General features: G+C 35.1%; 1 non-coding gene across 1 annotated transcript; it reads right to left on the minus strand.

Annotated features, from left to right (window-relative positions):
* Positions 1-13,410: 13,410 nt before the first annotated feature.
* Positions 13,411-13,517, minus strand: LOC148090473 (U6 spliceosomal RNA). The gene has a single exon (XR_015713792.1). It is a non-coding gene; the product is annotated as a U6 spliceosomal RNA (small nuclear RNA).
* Between the last annotated feature and the right edge of the window lie 13,772 nt (positions 13,518-27,289).

Below are 27,289 nucleotides of genomic sequence, written 5' to 3' on the forward strand. Positions count from 1 at the left end.
GTGTTTGAAACTCTCTGTGCTTCTTTGACTTGTGTGTCTTTTTCTTGATTGGGTTAGCAAAATTTTCAGTCATAATTTCTTTAAATATGTTCTCAATCCCTTCCTTTCTCTCTTCTGTGACACCTATGATGTGGATACTTTAAAACTTTATGTTGTCCCAAAGGTCCCATAGATTATTATCTTCAATTACTTATTTTTGTACTTTGATACTGTGATAGTTTTCTGCTATTTTTTCTTTCAAATTGCTGATTAAATTCTCTGTTTGTAGTGTATTCTTTTTTTCACATATTGTATTCTTTATTTATGAATGGTTCTTTCTTATGGTTTCTATATATTTTTCATGCTCACTATGTGTTTACATTCTCACTGAGATCATCCTTTCTTCCCTTAAGTTTTTTGAGCATCCTCATAAACAATTTTTTGAACTCTGTATCTAGTAGATTACTTGCCTCCTTATCTTCTAGTTCTTTGAGGATTTTTCTATTCTTTCATTTGGGGCATGTTTATTTTTCTCCCCATTTTGGCTGCCTCTTAGTATTTGTTTCTGTATATTATGTAGATCTATGTCTCCCAGTTTTTGTATGGTGGCCTTATGTAGTAGGCATCCCATGGGCCTCAGTAGTACAGTCTCCGTTATCACCTGAATAAGGTTTTACAAGAATGTTCTTTGTGTGTGTCATGTGAGCCCTGCTATTATAGATGAGTCTTGATTGCTGTTAGGCCCTCCATGCATGAAGTCAACCCTCAGGCTCACTGAGTGTGAGGGTTGACCCTGACCACTTTTCACTAATTGCATGTGGGTGCTCACCACACAAAGTGGAATTTCCCCAAGCATGGTGCCATGCATGTCAAGATCTCCATTTATATGTCATTTGTGGAGCTAACTTGGTTTTGCTCCAACATGTTCTGAAGCCCACCACTGGGTATGTTGCTCCTGAGGCCTTTGGAAGGGACTCCAGTTCATGTCAATGTCAGAAGCTGCCCATGACTGGCCATGGGCTACCTGTTTGGAGCTACAAATTCATCCACAGTTTTTGGCTGCATATGCTGGGTGTGGATGTGTGTGGGAAGGGCAATGGGTGAACCACAAACAGCTTCAACCAGAAACAATCCCAGGGGCAAGTCATCAAAGGACTTAGTGCATCTTTTTTTAAAAAATATATCTTTATTGATTTCAGAGAGAGGAATGGAAAGGGGGAGAGAGACAGAAACATCAATGATGAGAGAGTCATTGATTGAGCCCACAACCCGGGCATGTGCCCTGACCGGGAATCGAACCCTGATCGCCTGGATCCTAGGTCGACACTCAACCACTGAGCCACGCCCAGCCGGGCAGGACTTAGTGCATCTTAAGATCTGCCTCCATCTACTAGCCATCTGCTAGTTTCAGTCACTGAAAGAGCCTCTAGTGGTATGCTAGTTGCATGATAATAGTTCTCAGTGAGTTATCAGGTATGAGGCAGTGAGGTTCAGCAGACTGATACAGATTCAAACTCTGTGAAAGTTCTGGGTCTGAGTCCACTCAACAAAAGCCCCAGGGTACACTAAGACCAGCCACCACCTACCAAGTGCTTGTAGAACTTTGTGAGGTCTAAGAGAGTTGTCAGGGTGAAGCCAGAAGATTTGATCAGACCCAAAGAGACCAAAATTTGTTCTTTTGAAGAGGGCTCTGCACAAGAGCAGTGGTATTACTGAGGCATGTAACAGAAGACTAACTTCTGTCCTAGAACCACACAACTCATTCTGCCCCTAATTCTGGCCACACCTTTTCGAGAGCCCTAGCTCAATAAGGAAGAACTGTTGAGAGTGTTGGTCTAGTGGATCTCTTGTGTCGGGGTGGTGCTGGTCAGTTGGCAGGAAGGAGAAAGGCATCTACTCAGAGCCTTAGAAATCAGTTTCTGACACCCACTGAGACTGCCCAGATCTCTATACCAGGGTTTTAGGGAGACTTAGGGGATGTCAGTGACTGCCTTTGACATGAGGCCATTCTCCCACTTTTCTCTGTACCTGACTGGCACATCCCCTTCTGGGGAGACCTAATAGAAACACCCTCTTGGCTTCCAGAATACTCAACATCTGGGCACAGAGGCCCCAACTGACTCACTATTAGAGGCTCCACTGTGTCGAATTCAGGGTAAAATCTTTGACAGACTTTGTCATGTGGCTACAGGAAGAGACAGGTGGAGGTAGATCCCTGAGTACTTTGGGACATTTTTTGACCCACCCTGGGACCCAGAGCTAGAAAAATATGGCCTTGAAATAAAGCTTAGTCCTTTCCATGCATAGTCAAGCACAGCAGGAGCAGCTACAAACTGTGGATTGCTTGTAGTTTCAAAAAGGTGGCTGAGGGCCAGGCACAGAGAGTGTCTTACTTTTGTCTGAATCAGATTCCCTCCCAAGAGTCCCAGAACCAACATACAAAGTGACCAGTTTCAGAGAACATCAGAGCAGGATCCAGAAACTTCACAAATAGCATATCCAAAGGAATATCCACAGCAGGCACCAATCTCTGTTGAGGAAAATTCTGCTTTTTTCTTTTAAATTTTTTTTCTGTATTTTTCTGTTTTCTTTTTTGTTCTGTAATTTTTTATTAATTCTTTTCTATTTCTTCATTTACTTTTTTTTCCTCTTTTCTTATTCTAATTTTCTTTTTAATTTTATTATTATTATTTTTCTTGCCTTTTTCTGTTTTTATTTATTATTCATTTATCCTTTTATCTATTGTTATAATTGTTTATTTATTTATTTATTTATTTATTTATTTATTTATTTATTTATTTATTTATTTATATCAGAACCTGAACAGCAGCTCACAGCCATGTTAGGGTTTGAGGTTCACAGTCATCCAGGATGAGGGTCGATCATATCCACAAATGGGCCAACAACAATCAAGTCTTGATTGCATTGGGAAGAGCCACATAACTCTCACAAGTGACATTCCTAGAGCACCCAGATCAGGAGATAAGGAAACCGCACCACTGAGACATACAGGATACCTAGTACATAAGGCCACTCCCACAAAGACTGGGAATCATAGCAGATCTATCTTAATCATAGGAACCAAAGAGACAGCCAAAATGTGGAGACATAGAAACAGGCCCCAAATGAAAGAATAGCCAGAAACAGAACTAAATGGAACGGGGGCAAGCATTGTATCACATATAAAGTTCAAAGTAAGGGTTATAAGGATGCTCAGGAAACTTAATGAGAACTACAAAATGATAAAACAAAAACAAAAAACGTAGAAACCATTAAAAAAAAAAAGTCGGAAATAATACCATATCTGACAACAAGGATACACTGGAAGGAAGAAAATAGGTTGGATGAAAAAGAGTATTGAATCAGTGATTTGGAAGACAAAATAGGAAGGAACACCCAATGAAAGCAGCAAAAAGAAAGAAGAATTTAAAAGAATGGGGATAGTTTAAGGGAACTTTGGGACAGCATGCAATATAACAACCTCTGCATCATTGAGTCACCAGAAGGAGAAGAGTGAGGCCAAGGGATTGAGAATGTATTTGAAGAAAAAATGACCAAAAAAGTTCCTTAACCTGGTGAAGGAAAAAGAAACAAAAGTCCAGGAAATGCAGAGTCACAAACAAATGAACCCAAAGAGGCCCACAACAAAATACAACATAATTAAAATGGCCAATGTTAAAGACAAAGAGAGAATCTTAAAAGCAGCAAGAGAAAAGCAGTTAGTTACTTACAATTGAGCTCCAACAAGACTATCAGTTGATCTATCAACAGAAACATTCCATGCCATAAGAGCTTGGCATGAAATCTTGAAAATGATGAAAAACAAGAACCTACAACCAAGACTACTACACTCAGTCTATAATTTCAAATTGAAATAGAAATAAACAGCTTCCTGCACAAAAAATGATAAAGGAGTTTGTTAATAACAAACCAGTATTACAAGAGATGTTAAAGGGCCTGTTTGATATGTATAAGGAGAAGAAGAAAAACAAAACCTCCCAAAAGAGGATCAGAAATAAAAGTATAAAATGGCAATAAATATGTATCTATCAATAATCACTAAACCTAAATGGTCTCAAAGGGAGTCTAAAAATGCAATAAAAAAGATTGATTAAACCAAGAGCTGGGGAAGAGAGATTATCCTAAGAATTTATATGGATATATGCATAACCATGGACACAGACAGTAGTGTGGTGAAGCCCTGGAGGGGGGCAGATGCAAGTTGGAGGAGATCAATGAGGGGGAAAAAGAGAACACCTATAATACTTTCTCTTTTTTATTTACTGTTGAAAGTATTACAGATGTCTCCCCTTTTTCTCCCTCATTGAAAGTTTTTACAAGGCAACCACACCTGACCCCCAAGTCCTCACCACACTATTGCCTGTGTCCATAGGTTATGTATATATGCATCTAAGTTTTTTCATTAATCTCTCTCTCCCCCCCACTCTCCACCTCCACCCTTCCTCTGAAATTTGTCTGACTGTTCCATGGTTCTATATCTCTGTATCTATCTTGTTCATTAGTTTATTTTGTTGATTAGATTCCTCATATAAGTGAGATCATGTGGTATTTGTCCTTTTCTGACTGGTTTATTTCACTTAGCATAATCCTCTCCAGGTCCATCCAATGGATAAGAGATCCTTCTTTTTTACAGCTGCATAGTGTTCCATGGTGTAAATGTCCCACAGCTTTTTTATCCACTCATCTACTGATGGGCACTTGGGTTATTCCCATATCTTAGCTATAGTAAATTGCGTTGCTATTAACATAAGAGTGCATAAATTCTTTCGAATTGGTGTTTTGGGTTTCTTAAGATATATCCCTAGAAGTAGGATCATTGGGTCAAATGACAGTTATATTTTTAATTTTTTGAGGTAACTTCATACTTTCAACAATAAAGATGAATTTTAAAAATGTAAATGGTTTAAATGCTCCTATCAAAAGACATAAGTTTGCTGAATGGATAAGAAAGCAAGACCCATATATATGTTCTCTACAAAAGACCCACATCAGAACAAAAGACACACACAGACTAAAAGTAAAAAGAAAAATATATTTCATGCAAATAGAAATGGGAAAAAAACCTGACAGCAATATTTATATCTGACAAAATAGACTTTAAAACAAAAGCTATAGTAAGAGATAAAGAAGGACACTGCATCGTGATAAAGGAGTAATCCAGCAAGAGGGTATAACTCTGGTTAACATTTATGCACACAACATAGGAGCACCTAAATATGTAAAGCAAATTTTGATGGGCATAAAGGGCGACTGACAGTCATAGCAGGGGTTTTAACACCTGATTGACATCAAAGGATAGGTCTTCCAGATGGAAAATCAAGAAAATAATGGTGGCCTTAAATGACATACTAGATCAGATAGATTTAATTGACATCTTCAGAGCAATTCACCCCAAAGCAGAGGAATATATGTTCTTTTCAAACTCCAATGACGCATTTTCTAGGATAGACCACATTTTAGGACACAAAACAAGTCTTAATAAATTGAAGATATTGAAATCATATCAAGCTTCTACTATGGCCATAATGGTAAGAAATTAGAAATCAACCACAGGGAAAAAAATGAAAAACTTACAATGTTGTGGAGGCTGAACAACATGTTATTAAACAGTGAATGAGATAATAATGAGATAAAGAATGAAATCAAAATGACCTTGAAACTAATGAAAATGAGAACACAACAGCATAATCTATAAGACACAGCAAAAACATTCCTCAGAAGGAAATTCATGGCATTACTGGCCTACCTCAAGAAACAAGAAAAAACACAAATAAACAATTTAACTTATGCTTAAAGGTACTGGAAAGAAAAACATAACACAAAGTGAGAAGGAAGGAAATAATAAAGATCAGCACAAAAATAAGCGGAATAGAGTTTAAAAAAGCAATACAAAAGACTGATGAAATCAAGAACTGGTTCTTAAAAAAGATAAACAAGATTGACAAACATTTAGCCAGACTCATCAGGAAAAAAGAGCCAAAATAAATAAAATCAGAAATAAAATAAGCAACAAATGACACCAAAGAAATACAAAGGATTGTAAGAAAATGATACAAACAACTATATGCCAACAAATGGGAGAATCTATAAGAAATTGATAAATTCCTAGAAACATACTACAATCTTCCAAAACTGAACATGGAAGAATCAGAGAATCTGAATAGGCAGATAAAAACTAGTGAAATTGAAGCAGTAATAAAAAAAAAATTACAACAAATAAAAGTCCTAGACCAAAATATATATTGTCTATAAGAGACTGACCTCAGAACAAAAGACATACCAGCTGGGAATAAAAGAAACTTCTGGAGGACTTTAAGGAAGAGATCAGCTGCAATACAGTCATAAAAAACTTTAATACCCCATTGACTTTATTGGATAGATCTTCCAGACAAAATATCAACAACAAACCAGTGACTCTAAATGACACACTGGATCAGATGGATTTAATTGAATTTACAGAACATTTCACAGCAAAGCTGCAGAATATACATTCTTCTTAAGTGCACATGGAACATTCTCAAAGATAGACCACATGTTAAGACACAAAACAAGTCTACAAATTCAATAAGATTAAAATCATATCAAGCACCTTCTCTGACATTTACAGCATGGAATACTCTGCAGTTGTGAAAAAGAAGAATCCCTTACCCTTTGAGCCAGTGTGGTAGGAACTGGCGGGTATTAATCTAAGGAAATAAGCGGCTTAGAGAAAGACAAGTAAGACATGATCTTCCTCATATGTGGAATCTAATGAACAAAATAAATTGTTGAACAAAATAGATGCAGAGACATAGAAGCATGGAATAGACTGACAAATCTCAGAGGGAAGGCAGGGGTAGGTGGGTGGGTGGGGAGAGATTAAACTAAGAACTTATATGCATATATGCAAAACCGATGGACACAGACAGTGTGGTGAAGGTCTGGACCGGGCCTACAGCGTGGAGCGGATCAATGGGTGAATAAGGGGAATATTTGTAATACTTTCAACAATAAAGAATTAAAATATAAATATATAAATTAAAACAAAAAGTCCTAGACCAGATGGCTTCACTGGTGAATTTTACCATATATTCAAAAAACTAATGCCTGTCCTCAAACTAATCCAAAAAATTCAAGAAAAGGGGAAATTCCCAAGCCCATTTTATGAGAACAGCATTATCTTAATTCTAAAAGTAGATGAAAACACTGCAAAGAAAGAAAATTATATGCCAGTATCCATGGTTAACATACATGCTAAAATCCTCAATAAAATAATAGCAAACTGGATCTAGCAATATATTAAAAAGACGATACACCATGATCAAGTGGAATTTATTCCAGTGATGCAGGTTTTGTACAATGCATGCAAATCAAAAAACTTATACACCACATAAAAAATGAAATATAAAAATGACATGATCATATCAATAGATGTAGAAAAAGCATTTGATAATATGTAGCACCTATTTATAATAAAATATTTCAACTAAGTGGAAACAGAGAAAACATACCTCAACATAACGAAGGCCAAGTATGACTATACCACAGCCAATATTATACTTAATGGACAAAATATAAAATCATTTCTCTAAGGTCAGAAACAAGTCAGACATGTCTGCATTCACCAATCTTATTCAACACAGTACTGGAAGACCTAGCCAAGGTAATCAGAGAAGAAATAGAAGGCATTCAAATTGGAAAGGAAGTAAAACTGTCATTACTTGCAAATGACATGATACTGTATTGAGAAAAACCGAAAGACTCCACCAAAAAACTACTAGAACTGAAAAACTAATTTGGCACAGTAGAAGGATAAAACATTAATATTCTGAAATCTGTGGCATTTCTATAAAACAATAATGAACTATCAGAAAGAGAATCTAAGAAAACAATCTTATTTAATATTCCAACAAAAAATTAAGGTAACTAGGAATAAACTTAAACCAGGAGGTAAAAGACCTGTGCTCAGAAAACTATAGGACACTGAAAAAATAAATTAAGGGAAATACAAATAAGTAGAAGCATATCCCATGTTCATGTTTGGAATAATTAATATCATTAAAATATCCATACCACACAAAGCAATCTATAGACTCAACTCAATCCCTATTAATATATCAATGACATATCTCACAGATCAGGAATAATTATTTCAAAAATTTATTTGAAACCAAAAAGACCCTGAATAGCCTCAGCAACCTTTTTTCCCCCATCAATTTTGTTTACTATATTCCACATATAAGTGAGATCGTATGGCACTTATCTTTCTCTAACTGGCTTATTTCACTTAGGATTATAATTTCTAGTTCTTTCCATGCTGTCCAGAGGATAAAAGATCCTTCTTTTTTACACCTGCATAGTATTCCATGGTGTAAATGTGCCACAGCTTTTTTATTCACTCATCTACTGATGGGCACTTGGGCTGTTTCCAGATCTTAGCTATTGTATACTGGGCTGCTATGAACATAGGGATGCCTATATTCTTCCTGATTAGTGTTTCAAGATTCTTGGGATATATTCCTAGAAGTGGGATCACTGGATCAAGTGGCAGGTCAATTTTAATCTTTTGAGGAAACTCCATACTGCTTTACATAGTGCCTGCACCAGTCTGCATTCCCACCAGCGGTGTACTAGGGTGCCCTTTTCCCCACACCTTCACCAGCAATTGTGGTTTCTTGATTTGTTGATGGTAGCCATTATTACAGGTATGAAGTGATACCTCATTGTAATTTGCATCTCTCTGATGATTAGTAACATTGAACATTTTTTCATGTCTCTTAGCCATCTGTATGTACTCTTTGGAGACATGTCTATTTAGGCAGTTTGCCCATTTTTTAATTGGATTGTTTGTCTTCCTTTATTTAAGTTGTATTGAGTTTCTTATATATTTTGGACATTAACACTTTATCAGATGCGTCATTAACAAATATGTTCTCCCATACAGTGGGCTACCTTTTCATTTTGTTTATGGTTTCTTTTGCTCTGAAGAAGCTTTTTATTTTGATGCAATTCCGTTTGTTTATTTTCTCCTTTGTTTCTCTTGCCCAAGAAGATGTATCAGCAAACATATTGCTATGAGAGATGTCTGAGATATTGCTGCCTATGTTTTCCTCTAGGATTTTTATGGTTTCATGTCTTACATTTTAATCTTTTACCCATTTTGAATTTACTATTGTGTATGCTGTAAGTTGGTGGTCTAGTTTCTTTTTTTTTTTTGCATGTAGCTGTACAATTTTCCCATCACCACTTATTGAAAAGACTGTCTTTACTCCAATTTATGTTCTTGCCTCCTTTGTCAAATATTAATTGACCATAATGCTGTGGGTCAATTTCTGGGTTATCTGTTCTTTTCCACTTATCTATATACCTCTTCTTGTACCACTACCAGGCTATTTTGATTACAGTGGCTTTGTAATATAACATGATATCTGGTATTGTGATCCTTTCAGCTTTGTTTTTCTTTCTCAAGATTGCCATGTTTATTCAGGGTGTTTTTTGGTTCCATATAAATTTTCGAAGTGTTTGTTCTAGACCTGTGAAATAGGCTGTTGGTATTTTAATAGGGATTGCACTGAATTTATAGATTGCTTTGGATAGTATGGACATTTTAATGATATTAATTCTTGCAATCCATGTACATGGTACATTTTTCCATTTGCTTATATCTTCCCCTATTTCTTTTTTCAGGGTCCCATAGTTTTCCGAGTACAGGTCTTTTACATCTTTGGTTAAGTTTATTTCTAGGTATCTTATTTTTTCAGTTGCAGTGGTAAATGGGATTGTGATTTTAGTTTCTGTTTCTGAGAGTTCATTATTGGTGTTTAGAAATGCCATAGATTTCTGAGTGTTAATTTTGAATCTTGTTACTTTCCTGAATTCATTTATTAAATCTAGCACTTTTTTGGTGGAGTCTTTAGGACTTTCTATGTACAATATCATGTCATCTGCAAATAATGACAGTTTTGTTTCCTCCTTTCCAATTTGGATGCCTTTTATTTTCTTCTTGTTTGATTGCTGTAGCTAGGACTTCCAGTACTATGTTGAATAAAAGTGGAGAAAGTGGACATGCCTGTCTTTTTCCTATTTTTAATGGAAATGGTTTTAGTTTTTGTCCATTGGTTGTAGGTCTGTCATAAATGGCCTTTATTATGCTGAGGTATGAACCCTCTATTTCCACTTTGCTGTGAGTTTTTATCTGAAATGGGTGCTGTATTTTGTCGAATGCTTTTTCTGCATATATTGATATGATCATATGATTTTTGTCTGTCATTTTGTTTATGTGATGTATCATAGTTATTGATTTGGGGGTGTTATACCTGCCTTGTGTCCCCAGATTAAATCCCATTTTGTCATGTTGTATGATATTTTTAATATATTTCTGGAACCAGTTTTCTAGTATTTTGTTGAGGATTTTAGTATCTATGTTCATCAGGGATATTGGCCTCCTGTTTTCTTTCTTTTTAGTGTTTTTATATGTTTTGGGATTGAGGTGATGCTGGCTTCATAAAAAGAGTTTAGGTGTTTTTTCTCCTCTTAAATTTTTGGGAATAGTTTGAGTAGAATAGGTGTTAATTATTCTTTGTCTGTTTTTTAAAACTCTACTGTAAATCCATCTGGTCCAGGAAGTTTGTTTGTTGGGAGTTTTTTGATTACTGCTTCAATTTCATTATTTGTTATCAGTCTATTCAGGTTTTCTGCCTTTTCCTGATTCAGCTTTGGAAGATTGTATGCTTCTAGGAATTTGTCCATTTCATCCAGTTTGTTGATATATGGTTGTTCATACTATTTTCTTACGATTCTTTGTATTTCTGTTGTGTCGGTTGTTATATAGCCTCTTTCATTTCTGATTTTATTTATTTGGGTCCTCTCTCTTTGTTTCTTGGTGAGCCTGGCTAAAGGTGCATCAATCTTATTTATCTTTTCAAAGAACCAGCTCTTGGCTTTATTGATTTTTATATTTCTTTTTTAGTCTCTATGCCATTAATTTCTTCTCTGATCTTTATTGTTTCTTTCCTTTTACTTCCTCAGTGCTTTGCTTGCTGTTCTCATTCTATTTCTTTTAATTGTTGTGTTAGATGTTTCAGTAGAGATTTTTCTTGCTTCTTGATGTAAGCCTCTAATGCTATGAACTTTCCTCTCAGGACTGTTTTCACTCTGTCCCATAGATTTGGGGTTGTTGTCTGTTCGTTTTCATTTTTTCCCCAAGAAATGTTTGATTTCTTCCTTAATCTCATTGGTAACCCATTCATTGTTTAATAACATGTTATTTAGCCTCTTTGTGTTTGAATGTTTTTAAGTTTTTTCACATTAGTTGATTTCTAGTTTCATGGCATTGGGATCTGAGAAGATGCTTAATATGATTTAAATCTTCTTGAATTTGTAGAGACTTACCTTGTGCCCTAACATGTGCTCTATTTTTGAGCATGTACCGTGTGCACTTGAGAAGAATGTGTATTCTGCTGCTTTGGGAAGAAACTTTTTGTAAATGTCAATTAAAACCATTAGATCTAGTTTATTATTTAAGGTCTGTTTTTCCCTGTTCAATTTTTTTTTTTTTTTTTTTTTTTTTTTATGATCTGTCCAATGCTGACAGTTGGGTGTTAAAGTCACTCACTATGATTATGTTATTGTCAATCTCCCTCTTAAAGTCCACCAAGAAATTTTCTATATTTAGGTGCTCCTATATTGGGTGCATATATATTTATAAAGGTTATATCCGCCTATTGGATTGATCCCTTTAGTATTATGTACTGACCATCTTTGTCTCTTGTTATGGTCTTTCTTTTGAAGTCTATCTTGTCACAAATAAGTATTGCTACTCCAGCTTTTTTTTCCCCATTTCCATTTGCATGGAATATTTTATTCCATCTCCTCACTTTTAGCCTGTGTGAATCTCTTGATCTCAGATGGGTCTCCTGTAGACAGCATATATTTGGGTCCTGTTTTCTTATCCATTCAGCTACCCTATATCTTTTTTTTTTTTACCTTATATCTTTTGATTTGAGCATTTATTACATTTACATTTTAAGTTAGTATTGATATACTTATTTAATGCCATTTCCCCCTTTATGCTGATGTACCTTTCTCTCAATATTTCTTCTTTTTCTTAGAGCAGACCTTTTAGCATTTCTTGCAATGCTGGTTTGGTGGTACTGAACTCCTTTAGCCTTTTTTTTGTGTCTGGGAAGCTCTTTATTACACCTTCAATTTTAAATGATAGCCTTGCTGGATAAAGCAATCTTGGTTACAAGTTCTTGATTTTCATTACTTTGAGAACTTCATGCCACTCCCTTCTTGCCTGAAGAGTTTCTGCTGAGAAATCAGCTATCAGCCTTATGGGGGTTTCCTTGTAGGTCACTGCTTGTCTCTCTCTTGCAGCCCTTAATATTCTCTCTTTGTCCATGATATTTTCCATTTTAATTCTCATGTGTCTTGGAGTGGATCTCTTTCGGTTCCTCTTGCTTGGAACCCTCTGTGCTTCCTGAACTTGTCTGGCTTTCTTCCTCACCAGCTTAAAGAAGTTTTCTGTCATTGTTGCCTCCTCCAAGTTCTCTATCCCTTGCTCTCTTTCCTCCCCCTCTGGCACCCGTATGAGGAGGATGTTGTTCTCTTTATGTTGTCCCAAAGCTTCCTTAGACTGTCCTCATATTTTTTAAGTCTTTTTTCTTTTTGCTCCACTGATTTTTTTTTCTACCTTATATTGTATTTCACTTATTCTATCCTCTGCTTCACTGAGCCTGCTTTTAATACCTTCCAGAGTATTTTTTATTTCAGATATAGTATTCTTCATTTCTGCCTGATTTTTATTTGTGATATTTAGCTCTTTTTTCATGTTTTCCCTAAGTTCCTCAACCTTTCCTTTATGTGTCTTGTTGTTCTCATTAATTTCCTTGAGCATCTTTATAACCATTACTCTGAACTCTATTTCTGCTAGCTTACTTAACTCTATCTCATCAAGATCTTTTTCTGGTGATTCTCCCTTTCTTTAGTTTGGTGGTGTTTCTTTGTCGCCCCCATTTTGGTGAATCTTAGTGTTTGTATCTATATATTAGATATATTTGCTGTCTCCTAGTTTTGTGGGGTGTAATTTTGTAGTGTATGTCATATGGATACCAGAGGTGAGTTTTTCTTATACTTCTGGGCTATTTGCTCTAGGAGTGTTTCTTTTGTTTGCGTCCTTTTTGTGAATTCTTTAGGTCTCCTGTTGTGATTGGGTCTAGATTATTGTTTACCCGTTCTTAGGAGGACTCTCCTTTCATGTTGGCTGTGTGTCTCAGCCCCAACCACGTCATGCAAGTTGTTCTAAGGGTGCTGGCAAGGCAAGACAGTGCACATCCAAACTGCCAGGAAACAAGCAGTATCTTACAAAATGTCTTGACAATCACAATGAAAACATCCCAGTGAAAGTAAAATTGGGCGAGCGAAGTGAGAAAAAATATAGAACACTTAATGAATTTGATTGTCATCCTTGTGCAGGGGCCATGCTAATCTTCTCTGTATCATTCCAATTTTTGTATATGTGCTGCCGAAGCGAGCATGATAGTAATGTTTTAATATAATTTGACTTATTGTTACTAATGTGCCTTCCCAAAGCTTTATTCAAGGACAATTAATGTTCTACCATTTTCAAATTTCCTTTCTCCTTCTATAAATTTTTATCTCCTTATCTTGAAAAAGCTTCTCCATATGTCAAAAAAATTGTCAAAATTATAAAATAATCTGTCAGCTCAAGTAGTCAAGTATACAAATCAAACATCAAACTTGATTTGGGGAACAAATTAATAATAAACAATATTAGAGTACTTTATTCTCTAAAAATTCCACTTTGAGAACTTCAATAAGTTATTTGTATTTCTTTTATTTTCTGGGTTTAAACAAAATATCACCATGTAGATTAATAAACATTTCCAGGTAGGATATATAAATACAAACACACACTGTTATGGGTTGAATAGTGACCTATAATACTTCAATATTTGACCTTATGTAGAGGTAGATGATATAGTGGTGATCAAATAAAAATGAGGCCATGAGAGTGGTACTAATTCAATATAAATGGTGTCACTATAAAAAGGGATTTTTTAGTTTTTGTTTTGCTTTCTTTTCAAGCCTTATTGAGTCACAATTGAAAATCTAATGTATATATCTGAGGGAGTTTTGATATATGTATACATTACAAAATAATGTCTAAAATCAAGTTAACATATCCATCATCTCACAGTTAACTTTTTTATAAGAACAACTAAGATTTACTTTCTTGTCAGAGAAATGGCATTATGAGAGGTCCCCTTGGTCTCTCCCTTTGAAATTACAACTATTTGAATAGCTATAACTCAACAAAGGATTCCCTGTTCAACACAGAAACATGTCTGAGAGATTCATGAATTGAAACAAGTAGGAGGGAGTCAGGGAGGAGAGGACTGAACAAAGAACAATGGATACAGGAGCTGCAAAAGCAGTCTGGAGCTCTAGAGGAGAGAAATCAAGTTGGCACTGACACTCCTTCCAGCCAGAAAAAGCAGAGTTAGAGTGTGTATTTCTGTGGGACTGGTAAGTATATGCTGTGGCTGAACTCAGTGACCTGGGCAGAGATGGAGCACAAAGGTGCATCCACAATTATCAGGCAGTTGCCATTGCCAGACAGAAAATCAAAGTCAGGGAGCTTGGCTGTGTCAGTGCAGATAGCTAGTTATCGATATAAGGAAGATAGCGTTATTAATATAAAGAAAAAAGTAAAAGGAAACTAAGTAATCTGAATAAACTGGGAAGCGGAAACAGGTAGCAGAGCAGAATTACATCTATTTTACTGTTAAACAGACTAATTCAGACACACCAGGGAACTGCTGCCCAGAGATTTAATCCTGGGAATGGGACAGGTAATCTCTCTAGGAGTTGTGAAAACCTGGTACCAGAAGGAGGGGAGGAAATTCCTCTGCTGGGCACATGCACAATAAGAACTTCATGATGTAATGAAACTTTTGGACATGCGCAATGGAAGTCAGGGTGTGAAAACAGAGGGCCAAGGCTTAGCCTTGGAGCAATCTGAAAGGTAATCTGGTTGAATAGAGGACGTGAAACCTCAGCAGAATTAAATGGGAGGAAGGCCCAATCCAAGCCAGGGAAAAGTTAAGAATTTGGGTTGGAAGATTTGAATGTGTCTTTGTCCTTTACCTGAACCAAGAAGATATATGGAAGATTAACAGTAACCTCAGGGCAGTGTTTTTGTGCCTACCCATCCTCTACATCTCTGAGGGAGTATTAATTCCCCTTAATTCATAATAAAATATTACTGTCACTTTTAAACTTCTCCACACCTGTGCATTTGGAATTCTTTTCTCATATTACCACAAAATAACCTATCACATTCACTGACAGCAGCACATGCATACACTTTCCCAGAACCCACATCCTCTTACCCTCCCAGAGCTACCAGCCATACCTCAAAGAAGCTGTAGCAGTAAGTGTTGAGTTGTAGGGCACATTTTCTGCAACACTGAGAACAAGAGCCACAGAATTATTTTCCCCCTGTGTAGCAGATGCATGTTCCAGCTAATTACAGTGCCTGGTGGAGATACAGATATTAGAACACTGAGGTCTGGCAATTGCCATTACTGGTAGAACAAAGCCACAAAGTTACCAGCAAGCATCTCCAGCTCACCCCACTCCACCCGTTGTGGCTGTCCTGCTAGCAGTGTCTGGTTGCTGAGGACAGCACTGGGATTTTGCAGACTTATAACCCCATTGTTCACAATATTCCCTTGCAAGTTGCATGCTGTCAGATGGACATAATCTGATCACAGAAAAGATTGTCCACTTCCCCAGTGAATACAGGACATTTTTCAGTGCCCCACAAAGATTTGAGGAGCCAGAGCAATGCAAAACAAACAGAAAAACTTGTGCTATGTTGCCACTTACTGGAAAACAAAAGAAAGACTTCTCAACCTGCTTGAGAAATGCCACTCTTAAATGCCTAGACAGAGAAGCAATCCATACTATACCATGATTAACCAAGGTAAAAAGGTAGCTCAGAAAGAAAATTTAAAATATGCAGAAAATAAACTTACAGTCATGAAAACATGTGATTTAAATGACATAAAATTTGTTATTGCAGTTTTTAAATATATCAATGACACAAATTAACACAGATAAGCAGTTTAACGAACTCATAAATAAAATCAATGAACAAAATGAGTACTTTACCAAAGATGTCAAAACTTTTAAGGAGAACCATATAGCCCTGGCCAATGTGGCCAATTTGGCTCAGTTTGTTGAGCATCATCCCATGCCTTGAAAGGTCACCAGTTTGATTCCTGGTCAGGAACATGCTCAGGTTGCAGTTTCAGTCCCAATCAAGGTGTGTATGGGGGGCAACTGATCAATGTTTCTCTCTCACATCAATGTTTCTTTCTCTCCCTCTCCCTCTCCCTTCCTCTCTCTCTAAAAAAGTCAATAAAAACATTTTTTAAAAAGAACCAAATATAAATTCTGGAGATGAAAAATTCAATAAAAAAGATAAGTACAAACAATGTGTTGTAGAATTGTGCACCTGAAACCTGTATAATTTTGGTAAACAGTGTCACCCCCAAGAAATTCAATAAAAATAAAAATGAATGAACTAGCAGGCTTAGGAAATAAAGCTGACTAGATGGAAGAAAGAATTAGTGATATTAAAGACAGAAATCTAGAAATGATGCAGAAGGAAGCAGAGAGAGATGTGAGAGTAGGAAAAAAAGAAGAGGTCTATGAGAACTGAATCCATCAGAAAGAGCAACACAAAAATAATAGGCATACCAAAAGAAGAGAGGGATAAGGGAATAAGGAACCTATTCAAACAAAAAGTTGATGAGAGTTCCCAAGCTTATGTACAGAGTTAGAACCTCAAATCCTAAAAGCAAACAAAACTTCTAATTATCTCAACCAAAAAAGAACTTCTCCAAGGCACATTATATGAAAACTGTGAAAAATTAATGACAAAGAAACAACTCTCAAGGCATCCAGGAAAAAGAAAACTATCCTATAAAGGAAATTCCATTTGATTATCATCAAACTTCTCAGCAGAAACTACAAGCTAGGAGAGTGTAGAATCAAATATTTAGACTGTTGAAAGAAAGAAATTGCCAGCCATGAATAATATATCCAGCAAAGTTATCTTTTGGATATGAGGAAAAAATAAAAATCTCCCAGCATACAGAAATATAGAGTTAGGCACATAAACATAAAGGGGGAAAATGGTGTTAAACAAGTCCATATCAATAATAACCTTAAATGTAAATGGATTAAATGCTCCAATCAAAAGACATCGGGTAGCTGAATGGATTACAAAACATGACCCATATTTTTGCTGTAAACAAGTGACCCAACTCAGAACAAAAGATTCACTCAGGCTGAAAGTGAAAGGATGGGGAAAAAAAATTCCATGCAAGTGGGAAGGGGAAAAAAAACTGGGGTAGCAATACTTGTTTCTGACAAAATAGACTTCAAAATAAATCCCATAATGAGTGACAAATAAGGTCACTATATAATACTAAAAGGATCCATCCAACTGGAGGATATAACCCTTATAAACATATGTGAGCCCAACATAGGAGCACCTAAGTATATTTTTTAAAAATTCGTGGACTTTAAGGGTGAGATCAACAGCAACATAATCATAGTAGGAAACTTTAATACCCACTGTCATCATTAGATAGATCATCCAGACAAAAAATAAACAAGAGAACAAAGTCCTTAAATCACACACTAAAGCTAATGAATTTAATTGACATATATAGAACATTTCTTCCCAAAGCAACAGAAGATACATTTCTCTCAAGTGCACCTGGAACATTCTCAAAGATAGACCACATGTTAGGTCAAAAAATAAGTCTCTACAAGTTCAAGAAGATTGAAATCATATCAAGCATCTTGGATCACAATGGCATAAAACTAGAAATCAACCACTATAAAAAAAACTATCATTGACTTCACAGTTTTCTTCCAATATGAATTGGAGAAGGTCTTTTTGCTTGAGATAGAAAGAGGTTCTAATTGTATTGTGGATTTATTTCTAAGGACTTTCACAGGTTTGGAAAGTTATCAGCTAATATTTATTTAAATAAATTCTCTGCCCTTTTCTCCTTTAATTCTCCTGATACACCAATTATTCTTATATTTTTCTTTCTGATTAAATTTGGTAGATATCATAAGGTTTCTTATTTCTTTTAAAATGTTAGTTTTTTCTCTTCTTTTCATTGAATTATATCTGTATTCTAATTCTCTCATGGCAGTAATCCATGGCAGTGACAATACTGACCAAGTTTGTTTTCCATCTCTTAAGGAGTTGCTTTCATTTGCTGCCTGATTTCAGTGTTTTGAAAATTGTTCCTTCATATACGTTGTCTCTTTTATTTTTGTTTCTGGCAGGTAGGTCAACGACTTGCCTGCTACTCCAGCTTTTCAATAAGCAGAAGTTTCCTCACTGGGAAAAAACTTATTAGTTTCATTGGTACTTTTAGCTATGTTCTATATTTGTTTCATTTACATCAATAAGGGAATCCTCATTGTCAGTCAAATGTCCAGTGTTCCAAATACAAAATTTCATTCTTAATGTCTGTTCCCCATTATTTTTCTCGGTAACATTGTCAAAGGTTAGGATTTCCAAAAAGAAGATATTAGATATGAAACAGATATTATTGTGCAGGAAATTTAATAGGGAGAGTTCTTGCCAATCAAAACCTATGGAAGAGAAATGAATGCTTGACTGAACAGAGTATAAAGTTAGGAGAAATTGGAGTCTCAGAGAAGACACTTGCCACATCAGGCAAATCTGTAAACTGATATATTCTTTTAGAATTGTTTCAAGTTGGGACCAGGGGACTAAGTGTTCATACATCCACATTTCTGGACATTTATTAAGGACTGCCATAAGGAAGGCGGGGGTGGGGGAGTGGGTGAGGAAAGATTAATCAAAGAACTTATATGCATAAATGTATAACTGATGGACACAGACAATAGTATAGGGATGGCCTGGGAGTGGGGGGATGTAGGGTGGGAGGGTCAATGGGAGAGGTAAAGGGGACATCTGTAATACTTTCAACAATAAAGATAAATTTAAAAAAATAAAAGTGAGAATGAACTTGGGTTACATGACTCTCTTCAGCTAAGCCAATTCTTGTAAAAGGGTGACAACTGAATGCAGTTTGACAGCATAACTCCCAGTGGCTGAGGGTATAAGGTCTTTAAATATCACTGAAATATCACAATGCCTACTGCATTCATATCCTTTTAAAAAATATCCAGAAGAATAGTTATGGTGATCTCATTCTTATCTCAAATCCATCTGAGCATAAGTAATTTATTAAATATTTGTATTTTTCTGGAATGTAAATTGGCTCACTCTTTCTGGAAATCAATTTGGAAAGGAGTTGGTGAGGCTAAAAAGTCTGCCAATATTCATTCAATAAATATCGTAAGAATTTACCATAAAAAATCTTTGTAAACCAGAATAAAGAGCTAACGATAAAAAGAGCAAAAAAGAAGAAAAGAGAAAAAACTCATGGACATGGAAAATGGTGTGGTGACTGTCATGGGGAGAGAGAAGAGGAGAGGTGGATGAAGGTATGGGAGATAAAGAGTGATAGATGGAGACTCGACTTGGGGTGGTGAACACACAGTACAGTATACTGATGATGTGTAGTGGAATTGTGCACCTGAAACCTACATGATTTTGTTAACCAGTGTCATCTCAATAAATTCAATTTAAAAAATGTACAGCCAAAAAAAAAAAAAAAATGTATAGCCAAGGTTGAAAACCACTGGAATAGACCCATTAAAATGCTAAATTCTTTTTAAAAAGTTTATCAATAACAGCAAAATTTTAGGAGCATCCTTATTTTTTTTTAAATGGTGGAGGAAATGCCCTGCTTCTGTGGCTCAGTTGGTTGGGCATCGTCCCATGCACTGAAAGGTTGCTGGTTCTATTCTCAGTAAGAGCACATGCCCAGGTTGTTAGCTTGATCCTAGTAGGCAGTGTGCAGTTGGCAGCTGATCTATGTTTCACTCTTACATGGGTATTTCTTTCTGTTCTTCTCCCTTCCCCTCTCTCTAAAAATCAATAAAGAAACTCTTTAAATAAAAAAAATTGGGGAATGATAAAATAAATGCAATTAAATTACTTTAGCAGTGAACAACAACTTTTGGTTATAAATGACGTAATTTATGTTTTACTTAAGTCCTCCAGAAGGCAGAGCCTGAGGCTATGTCTTACATCTTAGCTAGGCATGATAATATTATTTAAGCAAATGTGAAGGAAAAGAGAATTAAAATATGAAAAGGAGAAAGAACCAATATGTGTGAATAGTGCCTACATTCCTTTACTCACTGATGTATCTCAGGGAATTATCTACACTGGTTCTTTATGAACTACTGTAGGTCAAGGGAGTTACTGCATAGAAAGAATAGGATAATTATTGATCTGTTGGCTTCCACTTCTCATTATTATAAATTTTCCCCCCAGGGACTTACTCACCTGCACTTCTTGTTTGTGCTTTAGAATTTAAATAGCTTGTTTGGTAGACCAGACCCAAGATAGGAAGTGAGAGACAGTGACATCAAATATATTGTCAGATTTGGCCAGCAAGAAGTTGGTGGAAGGACATGCAGATCAAGTCACTGTAGTACCTGGGATTAAATAGTTTTCAGAAGTCCATGAGGAAGGTGAGCCTGAGAGAATCTGAGGTAGTACATAAGAAATGCCTAACAAAACATGTACACTTATCTTTAATTTTTTAATAACCCTTACCCATGGAATTGTAAGTAGCTTCCTACTGCTCATCTAATTTTCAGGTATTCTCCTTCCTCTTGTCTTACTTACTTACCAACAGTGTAATGATGCAGTTATTAATCAGTCCTCTCTGCTCATATTGTTCTGTAATCTGCCTTCAAGTTATTTCATCCTCCCAGGAGCCACAAGTACTGTTACCTCATTGTTTAAGGTGCACGCCATAGTTTAGGCTTTCTTTCAATAGTGTTGTTCCTGTTCTTAGAACCACAGCTTACTAATTTACTTGAGCCACTGAGGTACTGACACTCTTACTTCTTTGCTTATACCTCAGTATGTTCGCCCATTACTATCACCATTATTCTGTTCAGAACAAGTGTCCAAAGTGCCACTGAAAAGTGAAAATGAATTACTCTTTCCTCCTAAGTTAGATATGCTTAAAAGAATGTTTTAGCAAAGCTATCCTGATACTTGAAATGCTGTGGTACTTTAAGAATTATACATACACAACCTTTCTCTACTAAATTCAATATAAGCTTTCTTTCCCATCCATGAAAGTATTCACACCCTACTTTCACATCATAGCTATATTATAATATAACTAGTATGCCGTATTTGGAATAACTACTTTCCTATAATTTATAGGTACTCTTGTGAGTCCAGATCATTTTGCCATCTCTTTCTTCCTTTTGAGTAAATTATTTTTCAGAGACTGGTTGTCACTTTCTATTACTTTCTTTTTTGAGGGGTGGGAGTTGTTTGTGTATTGGAAAAGTCCATATATACCTGAATGTCAATCACTGACACTATTTAAAAACAGTTGATTGATAACAGTTACTAGGAAGAAAGCAGTACCAGCTTCAAATATTTAGTCTCCACTAATGCTCAGTCAGTTTACCCATATATTAATAATGGTGCATTCAAAGCATGAAGCTTTATGAAGTTGTTAAAATAACTAACGGCACAAGAAATATATAATGATAGAGAAAAATATATAAGGTTAAATGTAAAAACAAGATTCACATTTGGGTATACAATGAGTTCCCAATTATATTTGGGTGGCTGGCTTATAATTGTTTATTGTTTTCTCTTTATACATCTCTGATTTTTAAAAAATGTTTATTTCTCTATTCAAGAAATAGTAAATTTTAAAATAAGGTCAGAGTATGCATGTTTTACCTGATAAAACCCATGTTGAAAATATAAGAGAGAAGAAAATATGAGAGAAAAAATTGTAAGAGCAGAAAAAAAAGACATGTAGTCAATGTGACAGAAGATACAAGAAACTCAGAGGTATAAAAGACTAGAATTTCTAAGAACTCATTTGAATGATTGGCATAGCTTTTATCTCTTTAATAAAGTGAGAAGTTAGATAATCTACTGAGTGTTCAGGAACAGAGATAATTGTAAGGGCTTCGAAAGAATGGAAATTTGATGGAATGTTATTGTGGGGCATTCAAAAGAAAAGTAACATGAGAGCAAAAGAATAACTTGGCAAACAGTAATGAAAGCCCAGCTGAAAACAGAGGACACTATTTTCTAGAGGAACCAAATCCAAATAGCATAGTTATATATAAATTTAGAAATACTGTCCAATAGTGGGAATAATAAATCAGTGTGTTATGATTGAATTTGGAGATTGGTAAAGTAAATATAATGAAAGTTTAAGAAAACAACAAACTGTACGGTACTAAAGATTAATTAAAGCCACAAACAGAAAACAAAAATAGATAAAGCATGAATGACAGCTATAAGTAACACTGCACTATTAAGAATCATTAGATATTTGACAAAAAGTAATTCCCAAACAGTCAACAAACTCAAAATATGAGGGAAGTTGATTATTAGTTTCCTCAAAACCAGAGGCAACAAAATTAGTTGAGTAAAAGAAACTGAGAAAGTACATTAAATATTAACTTATTGAAAATAAATATTTAAAAATAATATTGCAAAATGAAGTGAGGACCACAAAAAGTAAAGGCTATGGTATATAGGCTATATATGTGATTACAATTAAAAATAAATCCTATGGTTAATATAGAAAATAACATTTATCAATCTGAATAATAAAAAATAAAAGAATAAGAGACTGGATCCAGCTTAAAATTGAGCAAAAAAAGAAAATTCCACCTAATGCAGTATTAAGAGATGAAAATATTGAAACTATGAGAGAAAAATTGTAAAAAATGTTATTAGAATTAAGGTAGTTTGAAAGTTTTCTGGATGTAACGTCAATGTGCAGAAATGTATTACATTTTTTTACAATAACAACCATTTTGAGAATAAAATTTAAATAAAAGAGTCATTTGTAATAGCCCAAATAAAACAAAACAAATTAGCCCCACCAGTGTCACTCGGAGGTTGAATGTCGACCCATGAACCTGGAGGTCATGGTTTGGTTCCCAGTCAGGGCATATGCCCAGGCTACAGGCTCGATTCCCAGTAAGGGGATTGCAGGAGGCAATAAGTGATTCTCTCTAATCACTGATGTTTCTCTCTCTCTCTCCCTCTCCCTTCCTCTCTCTGAAATCAATAAAAAGTAAAATGAAATACTCTAAATAGACAGCAAAAGTCATGTAGAAATTTAGTGGGAAAATTTAAAAGTTATTGAAAGTTATTAAAGTTATTAAATAACATCTAAATCAAAATAAAGATACCCTATGCTCATGGGAGATACAACATCAAAATGATGTTAATTGTTTCTTAAAATATTTTACAAATTCAATGTGATCTAAATATATATTCTTTTGTTATTGACTTTATTGGGTTGACATTGGTTCACAAAACCATACAAGTTTCAAGTGTACAACTTAAAACATCATCTGCATTCTGCATGTGCTCCCATCCCCCCAAGCAATGCTATCTTTCTGTGAACATTTTCTCTACCTTTGCCCAACTCCACCTATCCCCACCCTCCTTTCCCCGTCTGACACCATATTGTTGTCTGTGTCTATGTGTTATATATATGGGGTGGACCAAAAAAATGTATACACACTTTGAATAATTATGAAGGCAGAATACATTTCATTTTCAAAATGTAATAAGATCTACAACTATCAGCTCTTAAAGTGTGTGTACATTTATTGGGGATATCATATATATAAAGTTTTATATATATTTATATAAGCTTTTTTTTACTTAATCCCCTCACCTTCTTTCATCCAGCCTCTCAACCCACTAGCCTCTGGAAGCTGTGGTATATTTACAGAATGGAATATTACTCTGCAGTAAATATGTGTTCTAATAAGGATTTTAATGTAACTTGATTTTCAAAACTATATATAACAGCCTAGTGTAGTCCTAATACTTCCAAAGAAGGACAAGGGTATGGGTTTCTTCTGATTATATACTAAGACATGATAAAATTAAGTAAAGTACTCAGGTGTCAGCACAGTGAGGTCTTGCCAATGCCAATAAAATTATAAGTTAAATGAAAAATTTAAAGATTAGAAAAAAGAGAGTGAACACCTTTCTGAAGATGATTTGATTAGCTAGAATAAAAGAATCATTTTAAAAAGAGTGAGTTGTAGCATTTGGCTATGAGACTAGATAAAAGATGAACATACACCTAATCAATAATCTAGCTATACTCCAGCAAGGAGTAATTAAAAAAAATAATGATAAATGTCCTATTCATAATAGCAATAAAGCTGAAAAAATAAACTGCCACTGTTACCACCATAAAAAACAATAAGGTCTATAAAGTATTTAAAAATAAACCTAAGAAGAAATATGCAAAAACATATGAAGAACATAAAGGAAGACGTTAATAAGAGAATATACTACCCTATTTATAGATAAGATGATAGAGTATTATAAATATATTTCCCTCAAATTAATCTAGACGCTTAGAAGAGCAAATGCAATCTAAAATACCTGTTATTTCTTTTTTCATGGATGATATATAAAGTGGTATATAATTTATGTAAAAAAGCTACAAAAATACCATATTTTTTTGCAGTTACATACCTAAAAGTAAATTCATAGAAAAAAATTTGGAAGGATACACTCCAGCCCCAAAACAGTGGACAATATCTCTAATATTTGTGTATTTTTTTTATTCCCATAGCCAAGTCTCAAAGGTACCATCATCTTTCATGTGAATTATGTCAACGACCTTTTGGCTTTTCTAATCTAGTCATATTCATCTATAATTCATTCTTCTTTCCATTGAGAGGCATCTTTAAAAAGTGTAAATCAAGTCATGCCATTCCGTACCTAAAATCCTGTAATAGTTTCCTACAGCAGTTAGAATTTAACTTAATATCATTCACATGGATTACATTTTTCTGATTTGGTCCTTGGCTGTCTCTCTATTCTGTTGTCATACAACTCTCTCCTCAGCATTTTTTGGTCCTGCAAATTTTTATCCTTTTTACATTTCTTAAAGCAAGCTTTCTCTCTCTGGCCTCCAGGGATTCAAACAAGCTGTTTTCTCTCTGGAACACTGATGCAGTTATTAATTTCTATTCATTCTTCAGGTTTTAGGTAAATAGAGTTTGATTATTTAAAGTTTTCCTAACATCTAGTTATCCTCAAGTACCTCCATCCCCACCATATGTTCTCATAGCACCCTAAACTACTTTAATTATGTTCATTATACTTTGTATGTTTTATAGATATAGTTTCTGTCACCTATGATATCCTGTAATCTCAATGGCAGCATTAGTTTTGTCCATTTTAATCTTATTATGATATCTACAGTTTAATAGGCACTTAAGAAATATTTTAAAAATAATCTCCCACTTCAGTCCTGGTAGTGAGAAAACCATTACTCCTTGCTGACCTCTTCAATCTACCAACTAAGCAGAGGAAGTGGGGATTCCTCTAGTGTTAGCTCATTGATACGGGTTCCCATGGCCTGAGAAATGGGCTCCTGCAGGATAGGAACTGAGGTAGATGGTGAGAACTTTTATTGAGGCAAATATGTGAAACCTGGGGGCTTAGAACCTGAGGATAGAGGCCAATAGGGAAGAATAGAGATAGGACAAAAGGAAAAGGGCTGAAGTTTGATGTGTATCATTTTTTCTCTTTTTGTAGTGCTTCTGATCATAACAGTAATAATAAGTAATCAATTAAATATAAATGAATGTATATAAATATACATAAAATAAATATCATTATATTTATTATTATTATTTGTCCTTGCCTTTCTATAATGCTTTACAGTTTACAAAGTGCTCTCATGTATGTTCATTTCACAGATGACCTTGAGGAGGAGGCAAAGTTGGGATCATTATCCTCATTTCACAAAGGACATTCACGATTTGTTCATCTTTAGTTTATCCAGGCTAGAGATATTACAAGGCAGCAAATCTCAATTATGCATTAAATGCCCAAGAGAAAATACACAGCCCCTTGGATACTGGCTGGAATTGCAAATCTAAAGCTAATTACAATTAACACCATATTAGCTAACATTTCTTAATTTTACAGCACAACTTATTTTCAAAAATTCTCCTGTTTCTATTCTTAAAGTCTATGAGCCTGTCGAAGTAGGATATGCTTTTTGTGCTAGCTCTTTATATTAGAATAGCTGCTAGTAATTTGACAACATTTATCAAATCTCCCCTGAAGCACATTGTCTGTCAAGGATCTGATGGTCAAATGCTTCACATATTGTAATCAATCTGTGTGTGTAGGGTTTGAAGAATTCCAAAAGAAATATGTCAGTGAAGAAATGAAGGCAAAGTAGCTTAAAGCTTTTGGAGCATGTTGATCCAATTACTATGATGTGCTCACATCTTTCAGACTAATTCTTTTCTCTAAATCAATTTTACTTGAACTCTGGGGACATTTAGAGGGTAATTCAGAATAACATCTGTAAAAGTGTTGCAGATGTGCTGTTTCAGGAAACTTTACTATTTTTAGTGTATGTTAAAAGATTGAATTTTACATTGCACAAGCGTCTTTAAGGCTGCATCAGTTCATTTCTCCCGATACCCATAAAATATAGAGCTGACAAAGTATCTAAAGAAATATTATATATGCTAGGAACATCTAATCAATAGGCCTGGTCAGCTTCTGGATGTCCTTTGAGGCTACAGGGTATGGAAGAGCCTCTGAAAGATATGCATGACTTCAACAGCCTACTTAAAAAATCCAAATACACTTTTAGCTCCCCTTGGTTATGACTCTGAAAATGTTGACTATGTGTAAATAATGGTGGATTAAAGTGCAATTTAAGTAATAGATATTTATAAAGCATGAGCAAGCCTTCAGTTTAGTTTGTGCTCTAAGATAGTGTTTCTCAACATTTAATGTGCATAAAACTTACATTGACATTTTTGTTTAATGAAAATTCTGATTTTGTAGGTCTGTGGTGGGGCCTGAGAATCTGCATTTCTAAAAAGTTCCCAAATGATGTTAAACTGTTGGTCAGAGGTTTACCTTTAGTGGAGCATAGCTCTAAGAGACATGGATCCAAATGAGAAACAATGAGAAGTAGCTCAGAATCTAATGGAGACTTAAAGAGAGGATGCTCTTTGTTTATTTGTCCTGTTTCACTGCTCCTTTTGAATGGCTCACCATCATGAGTTCAAGAATTTTATC

The sequence above is a fragment of the Miniopterus natalensis genome, chromosome X, assembly GCF_054644295.1.
Source record: "Miniopterus natalensis isolate mMinNat1 chromosome X, mMinNat1.hap1, whole genome shotgun sequence".
NCBI lineage: Eukaryota > Metazoa > Chordata > Mammalia > Chiroptera > Miniopteridae > Miniopterus > Miniopterus natalensis.